Here is a 12,981-nt window from a genome sequence, read left to right as displayed (position 1 = left end):
CAGCATCCACGAGAATTTAAAAGCACTTCAAGGGTAGTTCCTGTTATTAATTACACACACGAGAGTCCTTCTCTCTTAGACTTTCATGCTTTCTACTGCAGATGGAAAAGCTGAGGAACAGAGCCTAAAGTATTTATTAAATAACTCATTATTTTTACCTCTCACCCTAAAGAGAAACAACCCACAAAAACAAACATAAAAAAATAATTCTCGATGCATCCCAACAGGGAAATCTGTTTTCTTCATCTTCTTGCAACTTTCTTTCCAACATTTCATTAAATTCTGCTCATGGCATCCACAAAAATCTTGCATAAAATGAACACCATATGTGGCTGTGTAACAGCGGCTGATGTGCAGGATAACCAAGGGAGAGCAGAAAATTAAGAATATGAATAACCTTGATCTTGCCCAGGCCTCAAACTAGTTTATCTGTCAACTGGGAATCAGCTGTCAATCCCACATGTTCAATTAGAAGCTGAAGAGCTTCATGGAATTACAGCCAGGGCACTGGAACAGTCAGTCTCCTTACTGGAACACACTGCTGGGGTATCTGACCAATGCAAGTAAACAAAACCAAACTTCACATGGTAGAATGTGGGAAGGGTGAAGATGGTTTTGCTCTTGAAATGAAATATAAGAAATAAAATGTTTGCTGCAAGATAAGGTTTAACTATGTTTGAGGTCTGATGAGCACAGGATCACCAAGGAAATTTTCCAGGAAACAGGAGTGCAATGGGGTCCAGGGGCGGCCACAGCCTCTCTGGGCACCCTGTGCCAGGGCCTCCCCACCCTTTTAGGAAAGAATTTCTTCCCAATTTCTAACCTAAACCTGCCCTCCCTCAGTCTGTCACTGCACACCCTGGAGATCATCGGGTCCAGCCCTTAACACTGCCAATGCCACCACTAAACCATGTCCCCAGGTGCCACATCCACATCTTCAAATCCCTCCAGGAGTGGTGACTCATCCTGATCTACTCAATATATTGAACTTTGTGAGAGCATGTGATTGTAGTAACAAAGAACCCTCACCAACACACACAGAGGCACCTTCCCTGTCCTGACACAGATGTCCTACTGCCCCTTCTACCCAGCTCAGGGACAACAAATCCCTGTCCCAGCACAGAAGGCAATGGCTGAAAGCAGAACCTGCACATCTGCATTGTCAGGCGATGCTCCAAAAGGAGCACATCTGTAGAGGAAAATGCTGTGAACTAAGCGCTCCAGTTCAGGGCTTTCTGTCCAATGAGCTGCAGTGGGATCCAGGAACCAAAAACAAGCTCCATGCTCCAGGACCACCCAGCAACACAGACAGAGCTGGGATGACTGGGATACACATTTCCAAAGGGTTCTCCTGGTCTGAACCAGCACTGATGGGTCTGCACTCATTAAGACTCAGGAGTTTCACCCATCACTGCTGTTCTCAGGAGGAACTCAGAACCTGGGCAATTTTCCAAAGATCTCTCAGAGTTCCCCTGCAGAAAAAGGAACAATCTCAACTTTCACAGGCATCAGCAATTAATGGCACCATATTTCCTCATCAAATGGGTCAGATGTTGGAAGAGTAAGGACAGCCAAACGAGGGGAGGAACAATAAATAGAAGCTGACAAGACAAATGCACAACAAGCATCTTGTCTGTGTGTGTGTATATGTCAAATTATCTGCAGAGCAGTAAAATTACTGCCCTTTGAGAAGAGGAAAAAGGCCAAAGGAAAGGACAAAGGAGAGGAATCATGGAAACTGTGTGCAGATACAATTTATGCTCCCAGGTGCTGTTTATTATTTTGGTTGGGTTGTGATTTTTTGGGGAGCGTGTGTAACTGTTTGGGTTTTACTCTGGGGGGGTTTGATTTTTGAGCAGACACCTCCAAGTTATGCACATGAAAATACAGTAACGAGGCAGCTGCTGGAAGTGTGTTTTTACTGAGTTCCCATTTGAGAAGATTTCACGCTGACTTTCAAGCTCCACAGGCACAGCCTTCCATGGAATTAATTTCTCAATCTCAGGCTCACAGCAACATTAGTTAATGTAAACTGTAGCACATGACTAATAAATAATATAAAGAGCACAAAGGAAAACACCCCCATTGTTCAAGCCCTGGTCTGTAATGCCCCATCTCACCACAAAAATGATAATGTTACAAGAGAAGCAGTTCTGGCACAGAAAAGGGAACTTGCTTTATGTCTTGTCCACCCTTTGGCAAAAACATTTCCAAGGAAGGAAGACAAACTATTTTTATGAGAAGCAACGTCACAATGCAATCGATTTTTCTTAGGTTACAAAGGAAAATGAAGATTGTAAAAGGAAGAAGAAACTGTAGGGGAAACACAGTCATCAGGATGGAAAACCAAGTATTAAGTCTTGATCCAAACACAGAAAAGAATGCTGCTGCTCCTGCTATAAATATATCAGCACTGAGCATTGATGAAAAACTGTGTGTCAACCAGGCTGGAAGTGGTCAGAGTTTTCATTGGTTCAAATCTTCAGATCATAGAACATTAAAAATTAGTTTCTCAACCTAATCACTAGACAGACCTTTAATGCAACATTTCTAATGAAAAGACACGGTTTAAAAATGAGGTGGCACCAAGGGGTTCTTTGGTCTTTTTGTTGTAGAAGAGAGGTCAAGAATCATCAGATAAAAGATAAACAATGCAGAGAAAATGAAGTGCTGGTTGGATGTGCCAATGTTACAATATTTGACTATTAAAAACTAATAAAATGTCCCTGTTTTCCCCTTTACTGAAGGAATTGCTGTAGATGTCTGCCCAGCCCAGACCCAGCCAGGCACAAGCTGTTCCAAGCAGCTTAGGGCAACAATGGAAGGTAAAATTCAACATTCAGAGAAAGCTGAGCTGAAAATAAATTGAGGGAAGACAGGAAAAAACAGTGGAAAGAGCAATAGTTGCTCAGATAGGGAAGCATAATGATCTGCTTAATTGATTTCTCTAATTTTTATTTATGCAAATTAGGACACAAATGTGAAACTCTTCCTCAGCTCACTACTATCCTAAAGCCAAATGTATTTCACAGGTGAACTACAGCAGAATATTGCCCTTCAGCAAAGCCTGCAGCAACCATGGAAAAGAGGGAAAACTTGCTGTAATAACTGCAAATCCTGACCATTCAGGAGAGAATTAACAACAGACCCTTGATCAGGAACATGAGCTGATCACATTTATATTACTGTAACTAAAAATATTTCTGCCCTGAGGAAATGTGCTGAGCCTTCAGTGCTGAACCTAAAACAGCCTCTAAACCTACAGAAATCCATGGTCTACAATGTTTGCTCTTCACATCTTAGTGCGTTCCTATTTGTTGATCTCTGTTCACCAGAAAAATGCTTCTTACAAATCCAACAGAAAGAAACAAGTGTAGGTTACAGTCAGAGTGGAACAGTCTATCAAAATAATGATGAAGCCAAAATTTAACTTAATTGCTTGCTTAATTTAAAGTTGGCTGTCTCAAAAGAGGAACTTTCATGCTGTGGCAGATTGAAAAAGGTTAAAATGATTCTGGTTTTCAAATTGTTCTTGCAGTATTTCCAGGTGCACATCAGAGGAAAGCTTTCAGTGCTACAGACAGCTTGCTGGCCTGCTTGACAACGTAAGAAAACATAACAAAGCCAAAACTCCCTGGAATAATCCTCCCATCGTGTTTGCACTGCCACAGACATGATCAACAGCAAAGAGCAAGAGCAAAACAGCAGAATGAGAGCTTCTGTTTCACAAACACAATACTTAAAATACTTCATGTTTCTATAAATCAACAACAAACCACAAATACCAAATGGCAAAATGCTTTCTAGTAACAGGGATAAAAATTGCATAGAATCCCAGAATCACTGAGGCTGGAAAAGACCTCCCAGAGCATCGAGTCCAACCTGCGACCAATCCCCACCTTGTCACCAGCCCAGAAAACTGAGTCCACGACCAGTTATTCCTTGGACACATCCAGGGACAGAGGCTCCAAATCTCCCTGGGCAGCCCCTTCCAATGCCTGACCACCCTTCCTATGAAGAGATTCTTCCTGAATCCTATCCCTATGTGAACACTAATCCTGCTGAAGTCTTTCAAGCTGATTTTCAAACCCACGCATGGCCAAAAAGACAGATATTTTCCACTGCTACTTCATGATCCCCAACCCCCTTATCTGAAAAACTTCTTTTCAATCATGCAACAGAATTCTGCCTCTTCTCCATGAACTAGCACATCCCAGTTCCTGGCTGCAAACCTCAGCAGTCTTTCTGAGGTTCTGTTTGCTGGAATATTCAGCAGCCACATTAAAATACACCCATTAAGAAAGACAAGCTACTTAGGACGTGGACTGTCCCTTGCTGAGCATTTGTCTGGTAATAATGCAATTGCACCTGGCCCTCTGCCACATTCAGGGCATTAAAACCACACCAAAATTTAATTTGCTGTCTTTTGCAAATTCATCAGGATCCCACAAAAAAGGAGGTGAAAAGAATTATATTGCAAAATGTTTTAGGAAAATAAATGGAAATAATTCTCTTCCATTCTTAAGAGCTCATTTAAATGTCTTTATGGAATGCTGAAGCTGAACACTACAGCAGAAACAGGCATCAAAATCTGAAAGCCAAAGTGATAACATGCAAGTGGAAACAGGATCTAAGCAAGTCCAATGAAAAAAAGGTATTAATGGTCCAAAATCAGATCATTTCACTATAGCACAGTTTAAATTCTAATAAAATCTTTATTAAAATATGGGAATGTTTTCTTTGAGGGCATCTCAAAAATAAAACTAGGACTGCATTTTGTGTGACACTTTTTTAATGGAAGTTTTTAAAATGTATAAGAACATACTACATTTGCTGCAATACTTAAAACTGCATAACAACTAAGACCTTTTGCTTAATTAAAGAACTCTAATGCAATTACTGATAGAATTGCACTTTTTGATAGTAGAAACATCACTTGAGTGTGGTGTGTGACTGTTGTGGGCCTTCCTCTTCTTCCCCTTTTTATCAACGGCCAGAGGAATTTCAAACAACTGGAAATAACAAAGCCCCCAGCTCTGAATTCTACCTGAGATCAAGTTTGTATCTAGTGAGAGATTTTACAACACTCTTGAAAACAGAGTAGAAAAGGCTTTTTATAATGGAAACGCTGAAGGACCAAGAACTCCAGTCATGCTAAGAGCTGTCACTGCAGTATTCTTCCCTTCATGTCCTACTGAAAATTCCACTTGATTCTCCATTTGTCATTCTCCTCTGTAAAGACAGTAATTTCATTGTAGAATTTAGGGGTTTTTTTTCTGCAGCCTACCTTCTAGTTTCAGACTTTTGGCTTTAATTCCTCGTCTTCTCAGTAATTTTGATCACTGATTTGACTTTCCGGCTTTAGCTGGTGACATTTTAGACAGAAGCTTCAGAAAGTTGAACTGAAAAAACATTGGCTTAACTTTATCATGGAAGCTTTATTTTTCAAGAATATTATCCCAAGAGTATGAACTCGTTGATTTTGAACACAAGTGTAATGAATGATTGGGGTTACAAAACCCCATTACTTAAACTTATTAGAGCACAAACAACAGCTTGCTACAAACCATGTATAATCAGAGTTTTTCTCAGAGATTTTGACCAAGAAAACAGACGAAACCACTGGATACAGCAGTCTCCAAAGAAAAAGTGCAGGTTCTCGCTCTGATACAGACAAAAGTCAAGTTTGACCATATGTCGATTCCTAAAAAGAGTCACTTCTGAGGCACTTAGGAACAAACAGAGCTGCTCTACTGCTTTGGCTCTTGGTTGTATCCATGAATAGCATCTGCAGGGGAAACAAGACTGACTGCAGAACTTCAGCTGGCTCTGTACAGATCAGTCCTCAGCAGCAGAACTGCTCCTGGCTCAGCAGAATTACGATGGTAGAAGGAATTCCAGGCAGAGGAAAGGAAAATGAAAAGGAAAGGAAATCCAAACCCCTGGAGATGAGCTGCCAGGCCAGAGTGGATCTGTGGCTCAGGGCAGGGCATCCTGCCCAGCCTGAGCCCCCAGCTGGGAGACAGGAGAAAGTCAGCACCGTGCAAGCTGCAAAAGCTAGGCTGGATAATGCAGCCCAAATTCTTTTCTGTCTACCAAGAGGAATCTGTAATGAACCTCTACATAATTCCTGAACTAGTAACCACTGAGCTGTCCTGAATGAGACTGGGCAAATGCCATTCCATTACCACCTAAGCACTGCACACTCATCTACAGCACTGCTTTGGATGTGATGGGGGCAAAAACCTGGGCGACATCTACAAAATTTCATATTAATGTTTTGGGGCACAGAGGAAAAATCATGGATGCCTGCTTACCTCCATCAGGAAATGCTGTGTGTGTCTGCAAGGCTCAACTTGCAGAAATAACAATTATTTATCACTAATCTTTCAAAGGCATCAGTCTTTGACATCCACTTTCTCAGAGGTTTAATTTCAAGAAGCATCAGCTCACATCAACTTTCACAAAAATACCACAGAATCCATAATTTCCCTAACTGCTAAGTAAAAGCAATGTTCAGGAGAGTCAAACGTGCTCTAAGGCAAGAGCCAATACCCATCAGAAATGACAGGAAAGAAGGAAGGAAAAGGCCAACTAATGAGTACACAACATGCAGCTGCAGCAGAAGTGACAGGGAGAAGGTGGAGAAGTGAGAGGGACAACAAAAAGCTCATCCTAATTAAGCAACCATATGACAAAGGAAAAAACCTGCACTAGTTGGGTGTGGTTATTTCATGATTAAATGCCAAATAATGGTAAGTATTTGGCAGAAATACAGGCTGTGTGAGAACACAGCATTTACACTTCTACCACAGCAGCTTTCAGTTTCTCAAGCTTAGCAGATTGATTAAATCAGTGATTTTATACAGGTGGATTTTTCTTGTTTGTAATTCAGTATTACGTAAGGCAGAATTGTCTTGTCCTAATACAGAGATAAAGCCAAAGTCCTCCTGAACATGCATTGTATGGAAATGAAAACCAGGGACTTTGGGTTATGAAAAGAAGCCATATGACTAAAAAGTGAATCCATTTTCCAAAATGCCCACACAGACAAGAGCTTCTGAGGAGAAAAATGATCTTTGCAAAGCTAAACTGCACAGATTATTTTCATGAAAAGTTAGAATCTTGCAGAGTATACAATATTTACTGGGCTGGGATTAAAAAAAAAAAATCCAATCTTTTATATTATCACAGTATGAATAATTACTCGATCGTTCAATGTAAATTATAGAAAAATCAATAATTACTTAATTGAACAATTGCCTTCTTTTAGAATTCACATAGGCAGTGATGTTTGCTTGGTTTTTCCAGGACTGTTTCTCTCTTGCTGCTGGCGAGTTTTGGGTACCTTCAAAATGAGGTGCCACCACCTCTGTGTGCCAGCAAAGCAGTTGTGGCTTACTTTGGCACTGGAATCCTTGCTTCCCAAATCCCCTGTATAAAGAAGGAAAAAAAGTGCCTTAGTGTGTTTGGTTTTAATTTCTACTCGATGATCTCTAAAAACATAAAAATAGCTTCATATTAAATTCCTTCAGGTTTTGCTACGACAGCAACAGCTTTTCAAATACACAACACAGACCAGCCCACCCATTTCAAAGCAACGAACAAGAGCTGTCACCAGCTATGTAATTTCAGCTTCTGGCAACATTTTTTTATTATTATTATTTTACATGCTGTTTTGGATCTACAATTATCATCATCTGTGATTGCTGCATAATATTTCAACTCGTTTAACGCCACATGTATATTTAACAGCCACGTAAAATATTCCAAGTTCCAGCAAAGGCACAGAACACAAACCAGACTTGGGGTTTGTCAGGGTCCGCAAGTGCATGCAGGGTCCCTGATAGGTTCTTTTTGGAGATCTCAAAGCACAAAAGACACAGCAGGGGACACAACACTTTGCTTAAACAAAATGCACTTTTATTTAGTGCCAACAACTGCGATAGTGGGAGAGAAATAAAGAGATAGAGTGAAAGATAGAGAAAGAGGGGAAGGGGATTATAGCTACCAGTCTGAAGAGACGAGGCCCTCGGAGCTTGACGAGATGCTCATAGGCTGTCTTCTCCAGGTGGGGTCCGGACAAAGTCCTCAAAACTCCTGGAGTCTTTTATAGGGTTCCTCAAAGCGGGTGGCATCTGGCCAAAGTGGCAGCTCTCCTGGCTACACGGTGGGTGTGGACTCGTTGTTTTGGGAACCAGTTGTAACCGTCGCGCCGGTGCAGGACCAAGAGTACAGGACCAAAGGTACAGGATGAACTGGTTAGGGCTCAGTCCACCATGACCAGTCCATTGTTCTCGCACTGAGTTCCCATGGCATCGCATACCAGTCCTTAAGGCTTGGCAGACTTTCCACCTCAGCCAGGCTAGAGCTACTTTCAGGGTCCAGGGTCTCAGTCCTTGGAGACAGTCGTGAGGCAAACATGAGGGATTTTTGGACAGACCCTGACACCACCCTGTGACTCACGACTGGTGACGAGAGTACTCCATCAGCAAGGTCTGCAGCGTTGTCACAATGTCTTCAGGGCTCGATTCATCAGTGTTCTGGTAGCATATATCCCAGAAAAACAGAAAAAGATATCAAAGAGGAAGAGGGAAAAAGTAAAAGAAACAAGGACAGGGATTAAGAAAAGATCTAATAGGAAATAATGATAAATATTGATTATAACAATTTTTCTTATAATTGAAACAATTTCTTCGAAAACAATCAAAACAATCCACAAAATTCTTTTAAAAATTTCTTAAACAAAATTTCCAAACAAAACTTAATCCCAGTATAACATTATTAAAACAAACAATACTAATCAAAACAAACAACAAACAACTCTAATTAATTTGCTGTTAATTAAGTCTCATCAGGGTGAACTTCAAAATGGCAAATATTCTGCTCTGTGTCCAAACAAATGTCTTGAGCAATAATTGCATTGCTTTCACAAATAAAACCTTGTTGCTCCCGGACAATACAAGATTCTAAATTTACAGTTTGCCATTTCTTACCAATTTGACGGGCCCATTCTCTATGCTCGGAAGGATAGAGAATAGCTCCGTCATGATTCAGTCCTAATGCAATGATAGGGAAAATCAAATGCACTGAAGCATTAGATATCGTTAACACAAAAGCTGTGGCTGTGTTTGTACTTGGCCGTTAAGTGAAGTTCACCAAGTTCCACCAGGATTGGAATTCCTTTTCAAAATCATCTACATTGTCCCAAATTATTTTTTGAATTTCAGTAGGGAAAATGCCTTCTTCACCTTCTCTTATAATTGAGGCAACAACTGTCTGCATCCAGAGCTGTGCCTGGATGCAGCTAAGGGCCAGGGAAATGTTGTTTTGTGCGACACTAAGTGCATCAATCATTAATTTATGATTATTCACATTTACCTTTTCCCAATTTGGTAATATGTTTGATAACAACCACTGTTGTGTTCCCAGGGCGGATAAAGAGGACTGCAAGGGTTGTTGTAATTTTGTCAAGTCTCTTGTGGTGGCAACCAGTTTATTCATCAATACTTCCGAATCAATACTGTTTAGGATTCCCAATCCTGTTCCCACAACACCGGTTATGTCTCTTGCCATCCGTTTCTTGGAAGGGTTCCGTTTTCGCAGCCAGGTGGTCCACCCTTGAAACGAAGTTTGCAAAAAGGGTGAACAGTTTGACTGAATTTCTGAAACACTGTTCTGCATCAGTAATTTAACTTGTTTAAGAGACCATGCCGGATTGAACAATATCTGTTGTTGGCCAGTTTTCTTTATTACATATGGTCCGATTTCAAAGATTTTCGGGGTGAGCATAACCGGTGGTTGGGTGGTAGGTGTCACAACATTAACATCAAGTCCTCCCCAGTATTTAAATCAATACTTTAAACTTAAAAGAAAGCACTTCAGTATTTTTGGACCAAAACCAAATTATTTCTACAGTTTGTGTTAATGTGAAATTGTGCCAATAACCCTGTACACTTGGGTGTGTACAAACTTTTTTGTGCTTAAAGAGATCCTTTCACCTTTTTGGCATGCTACCACAATTATTTCAGACCGTGGCCACTCAGCTGGTTTCTGGCCATGGGGTTGTGGTAGGATGCAGAAAAGTATCACCAGTTTTATCATGGATTAGGTGGTCTTCATGTCCCTCGGAGTTCTTCTGTAAAAGTAAACACAACAGAATCCTGCCACTATAAGGCAGAAAAGGTTAGAATGATGGAATTATCCAGCGTGTTTTTATCCACTGCTCTTTTCTTAGAGCATCAGAAGCTGTCCATGCATGCTTATTCAGAGAGGGTTTTAGCACAAGTGGTACTAGCCCTATAGCAAGGGAGGTCCACCAGAACAGGTTGGCCAGGGTAATATGCTCAATTGTTAGGATCATCTGGTACACAGCATAGGAGTCAGTGTAGTTACAGACAAGAGAGGTATTCTATACCTCACGTTGGAAAACACTCCAAACAGCTGTCAGCTCCCCAGCCTGAGCACTGCTTTCTCCCTCAGTAATAATTAGTTCACCAGAGGAAATGTGGGGGGCTGCTGCCCTGTATCTCCACACCTTCCCCTCTCGTTTAGCAGAGGTGTCAGTGAACCAAGAACTTGCTGATTGTTCAGGGGAGAAATGAGGGGCTACTTTGATTACAGAGGCAGGTTTGTCATGGCTGCTATCCAAGCTCTCAGTTTCTTGGATTGCTAAAAATTTTACATCTCCTTCTGTCATTGAGAAAAAGTTACAGTAATGTTCAACCTGAGCATACCACTTTCTAACTGAGGCCCTCTGAGCCACCCTGTCAGGAGCGGGGGGTTCCACTAGTGACTGTCTTAATAACCTTGAAGGGGCCCCTTAGCACAATAGGTTGGTGACGTGCTATTTTTTCCACTTCAATGAGAGCCAAACTAACCACAAACAGCCCCTTTTCCCAGGTACTGTATCTTTTCTCAGCGTCTCTGAAACCACAAGAATAGAAGCCCACAGGCCTTGTTGGACCCTCAGGTCCCCTCTGCCATATGTGTACTGACAGCCCTGAGGCAGCAAATCCCCATTCCACCTGAAAGGGATCTGTAGGATGGATGGGACCCAGTGCTTGATAAGCTGTTGCTTCAAAAATCAGCAATTGCAATGCTTTCTCCTGAGAAGGAGTCCAATCCCATTTTACCCCTTTCCTCAACAAGTCATAAAGGGGAACAAATGGGTCGTTCAGGTTACTAGGAAATCTATCTGGTCTTCCTACAGGACATACAGCTGCTGTGGTTTTTTGAATTGAAATCACTGTAGGTTTGAGTGATTCTAGAAGCCCTTGAATTAAAGGGGTCATTATTTTAGGCTTCACAGGTAATTGCATCAGGGATTCAAACCCAGGAATTAATTTCTTTTCATGAATCATTTGCAGGCAAGCAGCTTTGTGCACACTTTCTAGGAGTTGGTCGGGGGTACTAATTATAGCTATGGGGTCTCCCCTGTCCAAGGGGCTCGTTCCCCCGGCCCAAAAAGCCGCACGCTGTGTCAGGGACCATGGAGCTCGAGTGTTTCCTGTTGTTAAGAAAACTCCATGTCCCCAATAGCCACTGGCTTCTTGCTCACTTAATTTAATTTGATCTCCTCCAGTGACTGAGACTCTAAACACATATTCAGTCTCTGATTCTTGATGGAGATGTGAATATTCTTTCTTTAATTTGGCTAATTCAGTGGCAGTGTATGGTATTTCTTTGGTAGTAATGTGAGGATCAAAATCCTCTTCACTTATAAAATTGTATTCTGTTTTAATGAGAGGTCTCAAATTGGAACAACAAGATTCTCCACAATTTTGTATGTGTACCAATTCTTTCTGGGGGTATATGTGTTTAATGTGGTGTGCTTCTTTCTCTTCTACTTCTTTTAGTTATTCTACATGTTTTAAGTTTTTATCTCTCTCCTCTCTAAGACTTCTTTCATATTCTAATTCTTTCTGCAAAACTTCTACTAGGGTTTGTAGGGAGCCTATTACTGCTTTTTCTTCATTCACCCGTTTATCTCTCTCCTCTCTAATACTCCTTTCATGTTCTAATTCTTTCTGCAAGACTTCTACTAAATTTTGCAGGGAGTCTATGACTGCTTTCTCTTCACTTACCTGTTTAAAACAGGTTTCAATGGCTGCTGATAGGCAAGCACCCAAAACTGAGCAAAGTATTGTTTTATTTCTGCCCAGCTTATATCTGGCATCATGTTGCAAAGAATATATTCTATCTACGATGTGTTCAAAGCTAAACCAATTATCCTGTGCCCATCCTTCTCCAGCTGGAGAGGGTCTAGCACCATATTTCACTAGCAAAGCAAAAAATGTATCTTTATATTTTTCAGTCATTTTGTGAAGGGACCAAAACCACTTTCAGGGAGGTACTCTTAAATTACACACAAGCACAGCTAAAACTGTGTTTCCCTTCGCTTCCCTGGAGTGGGTGAGGGGACCAAAACTGCTTGGGAGGTACTCCTTAGTTACAAATAGTTGTCTCCTCAACTGCGCCAAACAGCTCAAAAACACACACAAAAAATAAAACAACACAGTCCCATCTTTTGTACAAATGAGATCTCCTTCTTAAAAATCCTGAAGACAGGGGATGCTTTTCACCTGGGTGGATGCAGTTTGCGGGAAATTCCACTCGCCCCCCTTGCTTTCTAGACAGCGCTCACTGGACGTGGCGTGCTAGGCGCGGCTGAAGCGAGGGTCCTTCCCCTGTTACAAACTACATACAACCCGCAACCCTTAATCTGTCTACCAAGATCCTGCCGACTACGCCAATTTAATGTCAGGGTCTGCAAGTGCATGCAGGGTCCCTGATAGGTTCTTTTTGGAGATCTCAAAGCACAAAAGACACAGCAGGGGACACAACACTTTGCTTAAACAAAATGCACTTTTATTTAGTGCCAACAACTGCGATAGTGGGAGAGAAATAAAGAGATAGAGTGAAAGATAGAGAAAGAGAGGAAGGGGATTATAGCTACCAGTCTGAAGAGACGAGGCCCTC

Source organism: Anomalospiza imberbis, unplaced genomic scaffold (assembly GCF_031753505.1).
Source record: "Anomalospiza imberbis isolate Cuckoo-Finch-1a 21T00152 unplaced genomic scaffold, ASM3175350v1 scaffold_288, whole genome shotgun sequence".
Lineage (NCBI taxonomy): Eukaryota > Metazoa > Chordata > Aves > Passeriformes > Viduidae > Anomalospiza > Anomalospiza imberbis.
Note: the sequence above shows the minus strand (reverse complement) of the source record.